The following is a 15,738-nucleotide window of genomic DNA, read 5'->3' as shown; positions in this document are numbered from 1 at the left end:
GGTAATGTAGGCTGGCGCTTTCTCCACGTGAACTATGCCTGTAGCATCATGTGTGGGGGTGGTGTGTAACAGGTTTGGGGACCTTGCCTGTGCCCTGTCCAGTTCAGTACATGTGGGTTCCATGTCAGTTGGCACTGATGCAGAGTCCAGACATGGGAGTTAGTCTCACAAGTGTCATGCCTTACAGCGCGCATGTCCTATGTTGTGGCCTGTGACATGATGTGCATGAGTGTGCGATACGCATAGTGCAGGGATGGTGGCGTGTGTTGCAGTCATTCCCATTCAGGACCATGGAGTTGTGTTGCCACTACTGTCCCCTGGGGCATATTTTCATAGGTGTCATGTGTGTCATCACAAAACGTGGACACTCTCAGTGTCTACAGCATAGGTTGTGCTCTGTGCCATTGTCCACTGGCAACATGTATATTGACGTGAAATGTAGTACAAGTGTCCACTGTACAGCCTGACCTGATTTTCCTTGTTCATAGTCACAGTGGCCTGTGCCTGTGTGTCTTGTTACAATCATCTGATGATGGCCGTTTGTACATGATTATTTGAACAGGCGCACCTCAGGTATTTGGCGCCCAATCTTGTATTTATGCATCCCCTGTGTATTTCACCCAGACTAAGAGATGTAAGTGCCACCTGTGTCTCAACAAATTGTCTCATGTAGGGGGTGGTTGGTGCGGGCCAAGCATACATGTCAAAACCAGAATTCTCCTTGCTAGGTTTGGCCAGTGTGTGATGTTTGTCTGGACATACACTCAAGGTGCAGTGAGCCAGTCATGTTGGGCATGTTTTCAGTATTACCTATGCAGCATGTGCCTCAAGCACATGGATTTGGTCCCTCCTTATCCCTATTGTCGGCAAGGCTGTGTGGTGCAGATGCAGTGCTGGATTGTCCCCAGGGTCTGGCTCCTATGTCAAACTCCATTTCATGTCATTTGCTATTGTGTCATGCTCTCCATGGATTTTCTGGGGCATGGTGGGTCAACCAACTGTGTGTTGCATGCCCTACATCTGTACCTTGTTTTGTAGATGTTACTTAACTTTCTTTGCAGGCTATGCACTGTAACCTATGTAGATTGGACTCATTTGACATATGTATACAGGTGTGTGATTAATTGCTGTCTCTTCACCTTGCCCACAGCATCGTCGGGGGACACGGAGGGAGACATGAGCACAGACGGAGCGGAGGGACAGAGCACCAGTGCCAGCGTTGACATTGTGGCTGGCACATTGAGTGGTACAGAGGCGGAGGAGAGTGAGGCCGAGGACCTGTCCACTGGCACCACCGAATATGAAGCCGACGGGTCCGAGGATGATCTCTCCGAGTGGGCGGAGGCTGCACCAGCAGCTGACAGTGGAACAACATCGCACCCCGCCCCCTCCATTGCCATCAGCCGCCTCCCACTTGCTCGTGTCCCTTCCCAACGTCCACGGTCACCACATGTCTCCTTCCTGCCAGGCACCGCACCCCCTGCCCCTGTCTCCACTGCTGCCGCCAATGCCGAGTCTGTGGACATCCAGCGGCAGTTGCAGGTTGGTCAGGCTGCGATCCTTAATGTCCTCCATGGCCACAGCCAAGTGCTGCACAACATGGAGGCATACTTGGAGGGCATTTTTTCGTCGCAGGCTGACCAACGCCAGTTGCTGAGGTCCATAGACTCGACACTGACTGCAGCAGTGGGTCTCCTGCAGCGCTACGTCCCACCCCCTACCCCTGCCCCATCCACACTTCCCACTCCCATGCCTGTTCCACGTACACCCAGACGTCAGCATGCACCCACCACAACAGACAGAGGCACCACACCAGCAGGGAAGGTCATACGCACACCTCCTGGCACGCACACACAGAGTGAGGTAGGCACACCCACTGGGTCGGGGGGCAAACGTAAGACACGCAGCCAGAGTGGGAGTCTGCATTCCACCCAATCCACTTCCTCCAAATCCCCTCCCCTCAGCTCTCCTGGCCACATATCCGGCAAGGACTCCTTCATGGCCGCTCTTTCCCTGAGCCCCACTGTGACACCACCCCGCAAGCGGTCAAGGGAGTCCCCGGTCAGGGTGGTTGAGTCCCCCCCCTGTCCACACCCTCCCCCAGTGGCGCTGCGACCCATCCCTCCGCCCCCCCCTCCTTGGGGCCTGTGGTTCCTTCGGGTGCAGGGGAGACGCTGGAGGACCTTGCTAAGGTGTGCAGCGAGATCCTGGCCTCCGCCTTTGGCCCTGCCCCACCCCCTGTGGTGGAGTCCTCCATCCCTGCACCCACGACGCCTACCCTTCGCCCTCCTGTCCTTGCGGTGCCTGGTCCTTCCCCCCAACATGATGCCCTCCCCGCTGTGGAAGACGAAGGAGTCTGACTGTGCAGGCAAGCTAGGGGACACGCGTTCCACTGTGTCCCCCGTCCAGCTGTGACTCATGGACTGCCCTATGGGCTTTGTAAATATTGAACTTTCTACGAACACACTATTTAAGATCATGCTGATTAAAGCCATTTTTATTTCCTTTGAACACTACTGTTTTTCTGATGTTGCTGTTGGTGGGGCTGCTACATGATTTTGGGTGGTAATCATGTGTTGGGTGTGTGGGAAATGTAGTAGTGTGCTGGTCATAGGGGGGACCCTGGTATCTGTGTGCCATCACACGGTGTTAGCTAGGTTTCTCTGTTCATGTAAGCAGTTACTGCATGGTAAAATTGTCCCAAGGTGTATTCATTCCTCGGTGTACCCTGACATCTTCCCTGCAGGGTGTTCCCAATATTTAGCGCTGAGCTGTGTGTACATTAGCTGGGTGTGTGACGGACTCCTTCAACTCTGCACATGCATGCTGAGCGATGTCTCCACCTGCATCATTCGTGGCATCCTTGGTAGTCATTGTACTTGTGTATGTGGACTATTGACATGACTTCATGTGGACATGTTTTCTTTTCGGCGCTATGCATGCGTATACTGCCAGCCTCGCACACATGTGGTACATGTACTGCAGGGTCTTTGTGCACCTGACTGACATTTGTGGGCATGTTATCTGTGGCTACTCCACCCTTTGCATTCCATGGGCACTGCTGGGAGTGATAGGCACACACCCCTCCTGTCTCTGGGCACTGCTGGGAGGGATGGGCACCCACCCCTCCTGTGTCTGGGCACTGCTGGGAGGACTCTGCACCCACCCCTCCTGTGTCTGGGCACTGCTGGGAGGACTCTGCACCCACCCCTCCTATGTCTGGGCACTGCTGGGAGGACTCTGCACCCACCCCTCCTGTGTCTGGGCACTGCTGGGAGGACTCTGCACCCACCCCTCCTGTGTCTGGGCACTGCTGGGAGGACTCTGCACCCACCCCTCCTGTGTCTGGGCACTGCTGGGAGTGATGGGCACCCACCCCTCCTGTGTCTGGGCACTGCTGGGAGGACTCTGCACCCACCCCTCCTGTCTCTGGGCACTGCTGGGAGTGATAGGCACACACCCCTCCTGTCTCTGGGCACTGCTGGGAGTGATAGGCACACACCTCTCCTGTCTCTGGGCACTGCTGGGAGGACTCTGCACCCACCCCTCCTGTCTCTGGGCACTGCTGGGAGTGATAGGCACACACCCCTCCTGTGTCTGGGCACTGCTGGGGGGACTCTACACCCACCCCTCCTGCGTCTGGGCACTGCTGGGAGGACTCTGCACCCACCCCTCCTGTCTCTGGGCACTGCTGGGAGGACTCTGCACCCACCCCTCCTGTGTCTGGGCACTGCTGGGAGGACTCTGCACCCACCCCTCCTGTGTCTGGGCACTGCTGGGAGGACTCTGCACCCACCCCTCCTATGTCTGGGCACTGCTGGGAGGACTCTGCACCCACCCCTCCTGTGTCTGGGCACTGCTGGGAGTGATGGGCACCCACCCCTCCTGTGTCTGGGCACTGCTGGGAGGACTCTGCACCCACCCCTCCTGTCTCTGGGCACTGCTGGGAGTGATAGGCACACACCCCTCCTGTCTCTGGGCACTGCTGGGAGGACTCTGCACCCACACCTCCTGTCTCTGGGCACTGCTGGGAGTGATAGGCACACACCCCTCCTGTCTCTGGGCACTGCTAGGAGGACTCTGCACCCACCCCTATTGTGTCTGGGCACTGCTGGGAGTGATGGGCACCCACCCTTCCTGTGTCTGAGCACTGCTGGGAGGACTCTGCACCCACCCCTCCTGTCTCTGGGCACGGCTGGGAATGATAGGCACACACCCCTCCTGTCTCTGGGCACTGCTGGGAGGACTCTGCACCCACCCCTCCTATCTCTGGGCACTGCTGGGAGTGATAGGCACACACCCCTCCTGTCTCTGGGCACTGCTGGGAGGACTCTGCACCCACCCCTCCTGTGTCTGGGCACTGCTGGGAGTGATGGGCACCCACCCCTCCTGTGTCTGGGCACTGCTGGGAGTACTCTGCACCCACCCCTCCTGTGTCTGGGCACTGCTGGGAGGACTCTGCACCCACCCCTCCTGTGTCTGGGCACTGCTGGGAGTGATGGGCACCCACCCCTCCTGTGTCTGGGCACTGCTGGGAGGACTCTGCACCCACCCCTCCTATTTCACGATATGTACGCTTAGAACATACACGGGTGTGGGTTAGCTCCATGCATACGTGGTGGGGGTACGTGTCGTGCATACACTGTTGCGGTGGGGGTACGCTCCATACGTACGGGGGTGAGGGTACGGGTCGTACTTACACTGTTGGGGTGGGGGGTACGCTCCATACGTACGCGGGTGAGGGTACGGGTCGTACTTACACTGTTGGGGTGGGGGGTACGCTCCATACGTATGCGTGTGAGGCTACGGGTCGTACATACACGGTTGGGGTGGGGGTACGGTCCGTACATACACTGTTGGGGTGGGGGTACGCTCCATACGTACGCGGGTGAGGGTACTGGTCGTACTTACACTGTTGGGGTGGGGGTACGCTCCATACGTCCGCGGGTGAGGGTACGGGTCGTACTTACACTGTTGGGGTGGGGGTACGCTCCATACGTACGTGGGTGAGGGTACGGGTCGTACTTACACTGTTGGGGTGGGGGTACGCTCCATACGTCCGCGGGTGAGGGTACGGGTCGTACTTACACTGTTGGGGTGAGGGTACGTACGTCCGCGGGTGAGGGTACGGGTCGTAATTACACTGTTGGGGTGGGGGTACGCACCATACGTACGCGGGTGGGGGTACGGGTCGTACTTACACTGTTGGGGTGGGGGTACGCTCCATACGTACGCGGGTGAGGGTACGGGTCGTACTTACACTGTTGGGGTGGGGGTACGCTCCATACGTACGTGGGTGAGGGTACGGGTCGTACTTACACTGTTGGGGTGGGGGTACGCTCCATACGTCCGCGGGTGAGGGTACGGGTCTTACTTACACTGTTGGGTGGGGGGTACGCTCCATGCATACGAGGGTGGGGGTACGGTCCGTACATATCCGTCCCCACGCTATGTGATTCTTGTGCGGGCCGTATTGTTGTGTTGGCGGTTCGCGTCGTCAAGCACTTCCGTTGTGGCGGACGATGGCTTTGCTGGACACGCCCCCACCCCCTCGTAGTGACCATGGTCTGGGGGTCAGGTATGTCCAGGGCATGTGTGCTGTGTGACTTTGGTGGGGGTTTTGTGGCCAGCCCCTGCTCCTGCCCCCCCTCCCTCTCCCCCCTCCCTTTGTTGTTCTGACCTTCTGCGGCGTCTGCGTCCGAACCTGTAGAGGAGGTCGACTGCTATGAGGGCCGGGATGACACGTAGGTTGGGGTCCATGTCTGTCCGTCGCGTACAGGTACTCCTTGTTCGCGTCGTCCTGATTTCCCGGCAGTTTTTGGCAGCCGGAAAATATTCACCGTGCGGGATGACGTCATTGCGAATCGTAATTCCTGGTTCGTGAATGGCAGGCTGCGTGCGACCCGACGTCACGTCGGCGCTTTCCTGGATCGCATTTGTATGTTTATTTTCGTCGGTCGCGGTTTTGTACGAATCGTACGGAAATGGAGTTTCCTTGCGATTCGTAATTCCATTTTTGTAAGTTTTGACGACCGGGTACGCGTCGGATGGAGAATATGCTCCGTCCGACGGTTCGTACCCGGTTTTTACAGGATCGTGATCGGCACCAAAGTATATATATGTGTATCATCATCATCAACATGAGGCACAAGTTTCTCAATATGACAACTTCGATCCCAAGTTGCTAACTACGACAAAATAAGCAGAGGGGATCCTTACCCACTGAAATTAGCTCTGTGCATTTATATTATTCCAATAATATAAAATCAATGTTCCAGTGGGTGTCGTAAACACCTCATGAAGTAAGGTTAAACTCGACCCTGTAAGAAAATCACAAGCACCTATCAGCTTATCGCCGTTAAGGGCATCTGGGCATATCTCATCAAATCTCAAAATGTGCTTACCGCAATATAGTGTACTGAAGACTTGGGAGACAATGAACTCCCAATTATGAATATCATGATCCTAGAATACAGAAAATTAGGAGACAGTGACCTCCATCAACTGTAACAGGTCCCTGAAGTACGGGAAAACCTGAAATTTCAAATAATAAGAAAGATTACCCTACCCATACAAAATGCTATGTATTCATGGCAAGTTTAAAGTGTTTGAAATCCTACATACCTGAATATGAAAACATGCCCATCTGAATACAGGCAAGAGCAAACGGCCGCCCGTATCGTTTCCATTTAAACAAAAAAGCTAGAAATCAAAGTAGTGACTCGAGAGCAACGAGCAAGAACATGAGCGCCAACTTGGAACAGTAAAAATCACAGTTTCTTAACTTTAGATGCCATTTTAACCAGATGCAGAAAATACATCTGTAAATATCGGTGGATAGGATCAGTTCTATTCCCAATGCAGTAATGTGCCTCATACTTCTAAAATAATAGCAAGTGCTAATATCTTGAATTTCCAATTTACAACAAGCAAATTATAAATTTCAAAATACCGAGGTGGTCTCTCTGTTGCTCTGTGTTAGACGGACCGGGAGGGTCGGCCGAGGTCAGGGGGAGAGGTCTCCGGGGAGAGCCGTCTCCAGCGATCGTACAGACAAATAACTTCCCCCCCACAGACAGATACCACACAAGGATAAGATTTAGCGTTCTTTATATGCACTTCTTAAGGTACGATGAAATGGTACAAGGAGGTCTGGACTCAGGGGTCCCCTCGATTTAAGTCTCTCAGGATAGGGAAAGGGGTAGCGGGACAGTCTGTTTACCAGTCTGGTAGTTCGGATGATATGATGATTAGCTCACAATCCTCGAGCTTGGTGGTTTAGCTGGTACGGGCCGCGGCAGCGCCAGCAGGTCCCGGTAGAGATGGTCGATACACGGTCCGCGGCAGCGCCAGCAGGTCCCGGTGAAGATGGTCGATGTACGGTCCGCGGCAGCGCCAGCAGGTCCCGGTGAGGATGGTCGTTACAACGGGCCGCGGCAGCGCCAGCAGGTCCCGACGAGGATGGATGTTGCAGAAGGCCGCGGCAGCGCCAGCAGGCAGGACGATAGTTTGCTAGATAGGGCTACGGCAGCGCCAGTAGTCCGTCAAGGCTGAGTTCTCTCGGTGTCTCTCGACTCCAGGATACAACTGCCTTCCTGCTCCGGAGCTGCTCCAGTTATAGGGCAGGCGCCCTTTGATGTCCGGACCCTCGCACTTGGAGGTCGGAGGGTCCGGGATGAAGGTGTCCAGACACCCAGCAGGGGGTGGAGCCAGCGCCTGGGGGAGCTGGAGGCGATCGGCACCTGGCGGGGGAAGAGCTCTTGACGCTTCGTTCTCCCATTGACCTGCCAAGTGGTCCGCTCACCTCCTGGGTGGATGGTGGTGCCGGGATGTCGGGGCCGGCCAGGCCCAGGGTTAGGGTCGGGTGGAGGCCACGCGGCCTCGTGGTGCAGGGCCCAAGATGGCGGCTTGACCCGGCCGGGGGAGCCGGTGGTGGCTGGGGCCCGTGATACATGGAGGTCCGAGGGCAGGAGTTCCGTCGGGAGACGGGGTGCGGGTGCTTTTCGTGGGTCACGCCTGGCGGGCCGGGGCTTGGGCCCTGTCATGCGGGGAGGGAGCAAGCCCTTCGTGTGGCCTGTCCAACATGCGTCCCCCCCAGCTGAAGGCGGGGAGAGTCACCCATCTTCTTGGGGACTCTCCTCGTCGAGGCGGAAAAAGCGTGACAGGCCATCTGCGTTGGCGTGGTCTTGGCCCGGTCGGTGCTCCACGGTGAAGTCCATTCCCTGCAGGGAAATGGACCAGCGCAATAGTTTTGGGTTCTCCCCCCGCATCTGCATCAGCCACTGCAGGGGTCGATGGTCGGTTTGTACCCGGAAGTGGGTACCGAAGAGATAGGGCCGGAGCTTTTTGAGGGCCCACACCACTGCGAAGGCCTCCCTCTCGATGGTGCTCCAGCGCTGTTCTCGGGCCAGGAGACGTCGACTGATGAAGGCCCCCGGCTGGTCATGACCTTCGGGGTTCAATTGGGAAAGAACCGCTCCGATGCCGTGGTCGGAGGCGTCTGTCTGTACCATGAATTCCCGACTGTAATCGGGGGCCTGGAGCACAGGGGCGGTGCACAGGGCGGCCTTCAGCTTCTCGAAGGCCGCTTGACAATCGGGGGTCCAGTTAATCCGCTTTGGTTGGTTTTTGGACGTGAGACCCGTGAGGGGCCCCACGATGCTGCCGTAGTCCTTCACGAACCGCCGGTAGTAGCCGGTGAGCCCCAAGAAGGCTCGGACCTCGGTCTGGGTGACGGGGGGCAGCCAGGACTGGATGGCAGCAATCTTAAGTTGCAGCGGGGCCACCAGCCCGCTTCCCACCTGGTGCCCAAGGTAGGTCACGGACCCTTGGCCAATTTGGCATTTGCCGGCCTTAATTGTGAGGCCGGCCCGCTGGAGGGCCTGTAGGACCTCTTGGAGGTGGAGGAGGTGGTCGGACCAGTGGCGCCTGTATACAGCGATATCGTCCAGGTAGGCAGCGCTGAACTCTTCGAGCCCCGCCAAGACCTGGTTCACAAGGCGTTGAAACGTGGCGGGGGCGTTCTTCATGCCGAAGGGCATGACCTTGAATTGGTAGTGGCCATCGGGGGTAGAGAAGGCTGACCGTTCCTGAGCCCGGGGTGTGAGACCGATCTGCCAGTAGCCCGCTGTTAGGTCGAAGATACTGAGGTAGCGGGCGGCCCCCAGCCGGTCGATCAATTCGTCCGCTCGGGGGATAGGATGAGCGTCGGTCCGGGTGACAGCGTTCAAGCCCCGGTAGTCGACGCAGAATCTCAGTTCAGGTGTGGTGCCGGGGGCGGCGGCTTTGGGGACTAATACAACCGGGCTGGCCCAGGGACTGTCCGAGGGCTCGATGACCCCGATCGTGAGCATTTTGGCCACTTCCTCTTGTATGCAGGCCCGTACCCGATCTGGTACGCGGTAGGCCCGGTGTCGGATAGGGGGACTGTCCCCGGTGTCCACGTCGTGCAAACACCAAGGGGTGATCCCGGGGTGAGGGAGAACAGTGTAGCGAACCGCAGCAGGAGGTTCCGGCAGCCCTGGCGTTGCTCCGGGGTGAGGGCATCAGAGAGCCAGACCCCGTCCACGGAACCGTCCTTCTCCTGAGTCTTCAGGAGATCCGGGAGGGGTTCGGAGTCTTCCTCTGCCCCACTGTCCGTAGCCATCAGGAGGCTGAGTTCTGAGCGCACAAAGTGTGGTTTGAGTCTGTTGGTGTGGAGGACCCGAAGGGGGTTCCGGGAGGTCCCCATGTCGATGAGGTAAGTGACGGGGCTTTTGCGCTCGACCACTTTGAAGGGCCCCGTCCACTTATCTTGCAAGGCACATGGTTCGGTGGGGGACATCACCCACACTTGTTGACCAGGCTCGAACTCGACGGAGGAGGCATTGTGGTCATACCATCTCTTCATGTCTTCCTGGCTGGCCTCGAGGTTCGCCTTAGCCATCTCCCTGAAGCGCCGGGTCTGATTTCGTAGGGCCAGGAGGTATTTGAAGACGTCTGGAGGGGTCTTTAGGGGGGCCATCTCCCAACCTTCCTTGACTAGGCTGAGGGGCCCTCGCACAGGGTGCCCGTACAGGAGTTCGAAAGGGCTAAAGCCGAGGGACTTCTGGGGAACTTCTCGGTAGGCGAAGAGGAGGCACGGGAGTAGTACATCCCACTGGCGACGGAGGGGCTCTTCCAATCCCCCAATCAACCCCTTGAGAGTGCGGTTGAAACGCTCCACTAGTCCGTTCCCTTGGGGGTGATAGGGGGTCGTGAATCTGTAGGTGACCCCGCATTGTTGCCAGAGGGACTTCATGTATTTGGAGATGAAGTTCGTGCCTCGGTCGCTGACGACTTCTCGGGGGAAGCCCACCCGGGAGAAGATCCCCATTAGGGCCCGGCCAACCACCGGAGCTGTCACAGTTCGTAGGGGCACCGCCTCGGGGTAGCGGGTGGCGTGGTCCACCAGTACCAGGATGAACCTGTGTCCTTGTGCCGTGCGGGGGTCCAGGGGCCCCACAATGTCTATTCCTACCCTCTCGAACGGGGTGGTGACCACAGGGAAGGGTTGCAGAGGGGCTTTCAGCTTACTGCCACTCTTCCCGCTGGCTTGGCACGTGGGGCAGGACCGGCAGTGGTTCAGGACGTCGTTCCTCATTTTCGGCCAGAAAAAGTGGGTCACTAGGTGACTGTAAGTTTTGTCCTGGCCCAGGTGTCCAGCCAGGGGGACATCGTGGGCCAGGTTGAGTAGGAAGTCTCTGAAGCGGAGAGGTACCACCAGCACTCGACCGGCCCCTAGCTCTGCGATTCTTTGTTCGCTGTATAGCAGGTCGTTATCCCAGTAGACCCAGTGAGATCCGGTGGAGTCCCCTGCGCTCTGGGCGCTGGCTTGTTGGCGGAGTCCCTCGAGGGAGGGGCAGGTCTTTTGTTCCTGGCAGAACTGTTCTTGGGTGGGCCCCCCTTCTTGACGCCACTGAGCCAGGCCGGGAAAGTCCGGGGGTTGCGCGCCTCCTTCGGTCGTCGGTTCCGTGGGGTTGGCCTCGTCGTTGTCTCCTACTGGGGCGACCGGGGGCGGAGGTGCTGGCCATTCCGGTTCTTCTGATCGGGGGACGGCACGGGCGGCCATGGACCGGGTGGTTATGCAGGCCCAGTCCGGGAGGCCCAGCATCCCCAGGTGCTCTCTTCTCTCGACGGTGGCCCACGGGGAACTCTCGAGGTCATTCCCCAGGAGGCAGTCCACGGGGGCATCATCCCGGACCGTCACCTTCAACAGGCCGGAGACCCCTCCCCATTCGAATGGGACGCAGGCCATTTGACACAGACTTTCAGAATTGTCGGCTGAGCGGACGGGGCAGAGAATGTTCGGCAGGATCTGCTCGGGCTTCACCAGGTGACAGCGGACGGCCGTCACACTGGCGCCTGTGTCACGCAAGGCCTCGGCCCGATGTCCATTAATGGTTACCCACTGACCGTATTTCCTGGTGTTAGCGGGTAGGGGAGCCCGCGGGACCATGTCTTTTCCCCCTAGGCACGCCAGGACCATGGCGGCCGGCTCCCACTCTTGCTGGGCCGGCTCATACTCTTCCTGTTCCTCTGATAATCGCTCTTCCCCCAGGGCGGCGGCAGCTACCTGGCGGGGCTTGGGTGTTTGGTTCTGCGGGCAGCTCGGGTCATTGGCGTAGTGGCCGACTCGCTGGCATCGGTGGCACGTGACGTTGGCTCGGAACCCAGGACGCATCGGGGGGTTGCCCCGGCCGGAGGCGGGGTGCTGGCCACGGGTGTTGCTGGTAGGGCGTCTCTCCCTCGCCCCTGGCCTCCTCCTCCTCCCCGAGGACGGTGCTGGCCTTGGTTGCTTTGGTTTTGCTCGTGTGGCCCTCTCCGGCCCACTCGGGTGCTTTCCCATCGGTCAGCTTCGGCGGCGAGCTGCCGGGGGTCAGTCAATTTACTGTCGAGGAGGTGCTGCCTGAGCTCGACGAAACAGTTGTTCGACAGGTGTTCCCATACCATAAGGTTAAAGAGTTGTTCGTAGGTCGTGACATGGCTCCCCTTGATCCAACCCTCGAAGGCTCGGCTGAAATAGTTAACGTACTCCACCCAAGTTGTACCCGGGATCCGGGTGCAATCTCTGAACCTCTGGCGGTACATCTCGGGTGTGAGGCCGTAGCGGGTGAGGAGGGCAGCCTTCATGTGGTCGTAGGACGACATTTGGTGATCTGGGAGCTGCAGCAGGGCATCGCGACCTTCGTTGACGAACCTCCCCCATAGTCCGGCTCCCCAATCACTCCGGTCGATCCGGTGGGAGGTCATGGCGATCTCGTAGGCTTTGAACCACTGTTGTATGTCGTCTTCTCGGACATACTCTCGGACAACATCCTTGGGGATGTGGACTTTTTTCTCGGTTGGCCCCGGGGTGTGCGGTCGCTCAGGCACCCCCGGTTCTTTATTCTGTTTCCGAAGTTCTATTTCCGCCAGTTTGCGCTCGTGTTCGAGTGTTATTCTTTTTTCCTCAAGCTCTCTCTGTCTCTGCTTTTCTTCTCGCTCTTCTCGGAGCCGCATATGCTCTAGATTTAGTTTCTGCTCGGCTAACTTGAGTTCACCGTCCATCTTGAGTCGTGCCATTTCCAACTCGTGTAATCTGGTTCTTTCTCTTTCTTGGATCTCCTCCTGCGAGAGGTCCGTTCCTCGCTCCTCGGGAGCCGTGGCGTTCCCCTCTGGTGTGACACTGTTTCGGTCGGAGGGCCCGGCAATCCCAGTTTCTGTCCACGACTCAAGGGCGCGCTTCAAATCATCTTTGGTACTCAGGCCGGTGGTAGCAATGCCTAGTTCCATGCAGAATTGTTTCAGTTCGCGGTGGCTATATTCTTCCAACTTATCCATTTGGAATTTTTCAGTGGAACCGCTATCTTTGGCTGACATCGTGGTTTTGTCGTGGGGTGAGCTACTCTCTGTACGATTACGCGTTGATTCGGATCGCGCCGCTGGCCACCAATGTTAGATGGACCGGGAGGGTCGGCCGAGGTCAGGGGGAGAGGTCTCCGGGGAGAGCCGTCTCCAGCGATCGTACAGACAAATAACTTCCCCCCCACAGACAGATACCACACAAGGATAAGATTTAGCGTTCTTTATATGCACTTCTTAAGGTACGATGAAATGGTACAAGGAGGTCTGGACTCAGGGGTCCCCTCGATTTAAGTCTCTCAGGATAGGGAAAGGGGTAGCGGGACAGTCTGTTTACCAGTCTGGTAGTTCGGATGATATGATGATTAGCTCACAATCCTCGAGCTTGGTGGTTTAGCTGGTACGGGCCGCGGCAGCGCCAGCAGGTCCCGGTAGAGATTGTCGATACACGGTCCGCGGCAGCGCCAGCAGGTCCCAGTGAAGATGGTCGATGTACGGTCCGCGGCAGCGCCAGCAGGTCCCGGTGAGGATGGTCGTTACAACGGGCCGCGGCAGCGCCAGCAGGTCCCGACGAGGATGGATGTTGCAGAAGGCCGCGGCAGCGCCAGCAGGCAGGACGATAGTTCGCAAGATAGGGCTACGGCAGTGCCAGTAGTCCGTCAAGGCTGAGTTCTCTCGGTGTCTCTCGACTCCAGGATACAACTGCCTTCCTGCTCCGGAGCTGCTCCAGTTATAGGGCAGGCGCCCTTTGATGTCCGGACCCTCGCACTTGGAGGTCGGAGGGTCCGGGATGAAGGTGTCCAGACACCCAGCAGGGGGTGGAGCCAGCGCCTGGGGGAGCTGGAGGCGATCGGCACCTGGCGGGGGAAGAGCTCTTGACGCTTCGTTCTCCCATTGACCTGCCAAGTGGTCCGCTCACCTCCTGGGTGGATGGTGGTGCCGGGATGTCGGGGCCGGCCAGGCCCAGGGTTAGGGTCGGGTGGAGGCCACGCGGCCTCGTGGTGCAGGGCCCAAGATGGCGGCTTGACCCGGCCGGGGGAGCCGGTGGTGGCTGGGGCCCGTGATACATGGAGGTCCGAGGGCAGGAGTTCCGTCGGGAGACGGGGTGCGGGTGCTTTTCGTGGGTCACGCCTGGCGGGCCGGGGCTTGGGCCCTGTCATGCGGGGAGGGAGCAAGCCCTTCGTGTGGCCTGTCCAACACTCTGGACTAGCAATACAACGTGGGGAAATATAGCTCACAAATATGCAAAGCGCCATCTTACAGCAGTAGATAAATATTACTAATACAGAAGTTGTTTCAAGATGGCTCTAACAGAGTTCGAAGACCATGTTAATACGGAAGGGGCATTCAATATGTTTTAACCCATCATGTTTCTCATTTCCACTGAAAATTATGAGTCAGTTTGAGGGTGAACATACATTCCTATTGTTGCTCAGTAGGAAAACTGAAATTATGTAAGAGTCAAAATAACAATCAAATGATTATGTTAGGTCTTATAAATAAGAAAGGAAAGGGCCAAGGGAGGAAATATACCCATTAAAAGTTCAAAGTTGTAGAACAAGACCAAATAATCACCCAAGAAATATTGTAGCTCGTGATAAAAATGAAGGCCGTCCTCTACGGCCCTAAGGCGCATGATCCACCTTGCCTCATGTCTACTTAATCTCAACTCCCTATTTCACCTCATGGATCTTGCTTCACGTGTTCAATACCATAGAAAACAAATGTTTTATTCGGACCCTGGGCAGTGCAATTGTGTACATGTTCAGCAATGGGATATCTCAGATCATTCTGTTTATTGCACGCATGTGCTCACTCACACGATCTTTCAATGCCCTTATTGTGCTCCCTACGTAAATTTTACAAAATTTGCATGAGATAATACATACAACATATTTGGTAGCACAATTAATATTGGTCAGTATGGTATACATTTTATCTTTGTTGCCACTAAACTGTTTAGTTTTATCTTGCGCCCATATGCACATCCCACAGTAGCCACATTTAAACAATCCCTTAGAAAATTCCATTAACCATGGTTCACAATGTGTCTTAGATGGATAGCTAGGACTCCGTATCATGCTAAGCGTTCTGCCTCTGCGATACGTAATCTGTGGCTTACCTGTCACAAAATCCTGCAGGGTTGTATCCGCTTTCAAGATATGCCAGTGTTTATTAAGGCTCTTGCGAAGAGTAGTGCACATGTGTGAGTACTCTGTAAGCATCCTAATTTACGTCTTTTGCTTTTGGCGGGTTTCAGAGTAGAAATGAGTTTGGTACTCCACCCAAGTTGTACCCGGGATCCGGGTGCAATCTCTGAACCTCTGGCGGTACATCTCGGGTGTGAGGCCGTAGCGGGTGAGGAGGGCAGCCTTCATGTGGTCGTAGGACGACATTTGGTGATCTGGGAGCTGCAGCAGGGCATCGCGACCTTCGTTGACGAACCTCCCCCATAGTCCGGCTCCCCAATCACTCCGGTCGATCCGGTGGGAGGTCATGGCGATCTCGTAGGCTTTGAACCACTGTTGTATGTCGTCTTCTCGGACATACTCTCGGACAACATCCTTGGGGATGTGGACTTTTTTCTCGGTTGGCCCCGGGGTGTGCGGTCGCTCAGGCACCCCCGGTTCTTTATTCTGTTTCCGAAGTTCTATTTCCGCCAGTTTGCGCTCGTGTTCGAGTGTTATTCTTTTTTCCTCAAGCTCTCTCTGTCTCTGCTTTTCTTCTCGCTCTTCTCGGAGCCGCATATGCTCTAGATTTAGTTTCTGCTCGGCTAACTTGAGTTCACCGTCCATCTTGAGTCGTGCCATTTCCAACTCGTGTAATCTGGTTCTTTCTCTTTCTTGGATCTCCTCCTGCGAGAGGTCCGTTCCTCGC

Source organism: Triturus cristatus, chromosome 12 (genome assembly GCF_964204655.1).
Source record: "Triturus cristatus chromosome 12, aTriCri1.1, whole genome shotgun sequence".
Classification (NCBI taxonomy): Eukaryota; Metazoa; Chordata; class Amphibia; order Caudata; family Salamandridae; genus Triturus; species Triturus cristatus.
The sequence above is the reverse complement of the archived record's forward strand: the minus strand, read 5'-3'. Positions refer to the sequence as shown.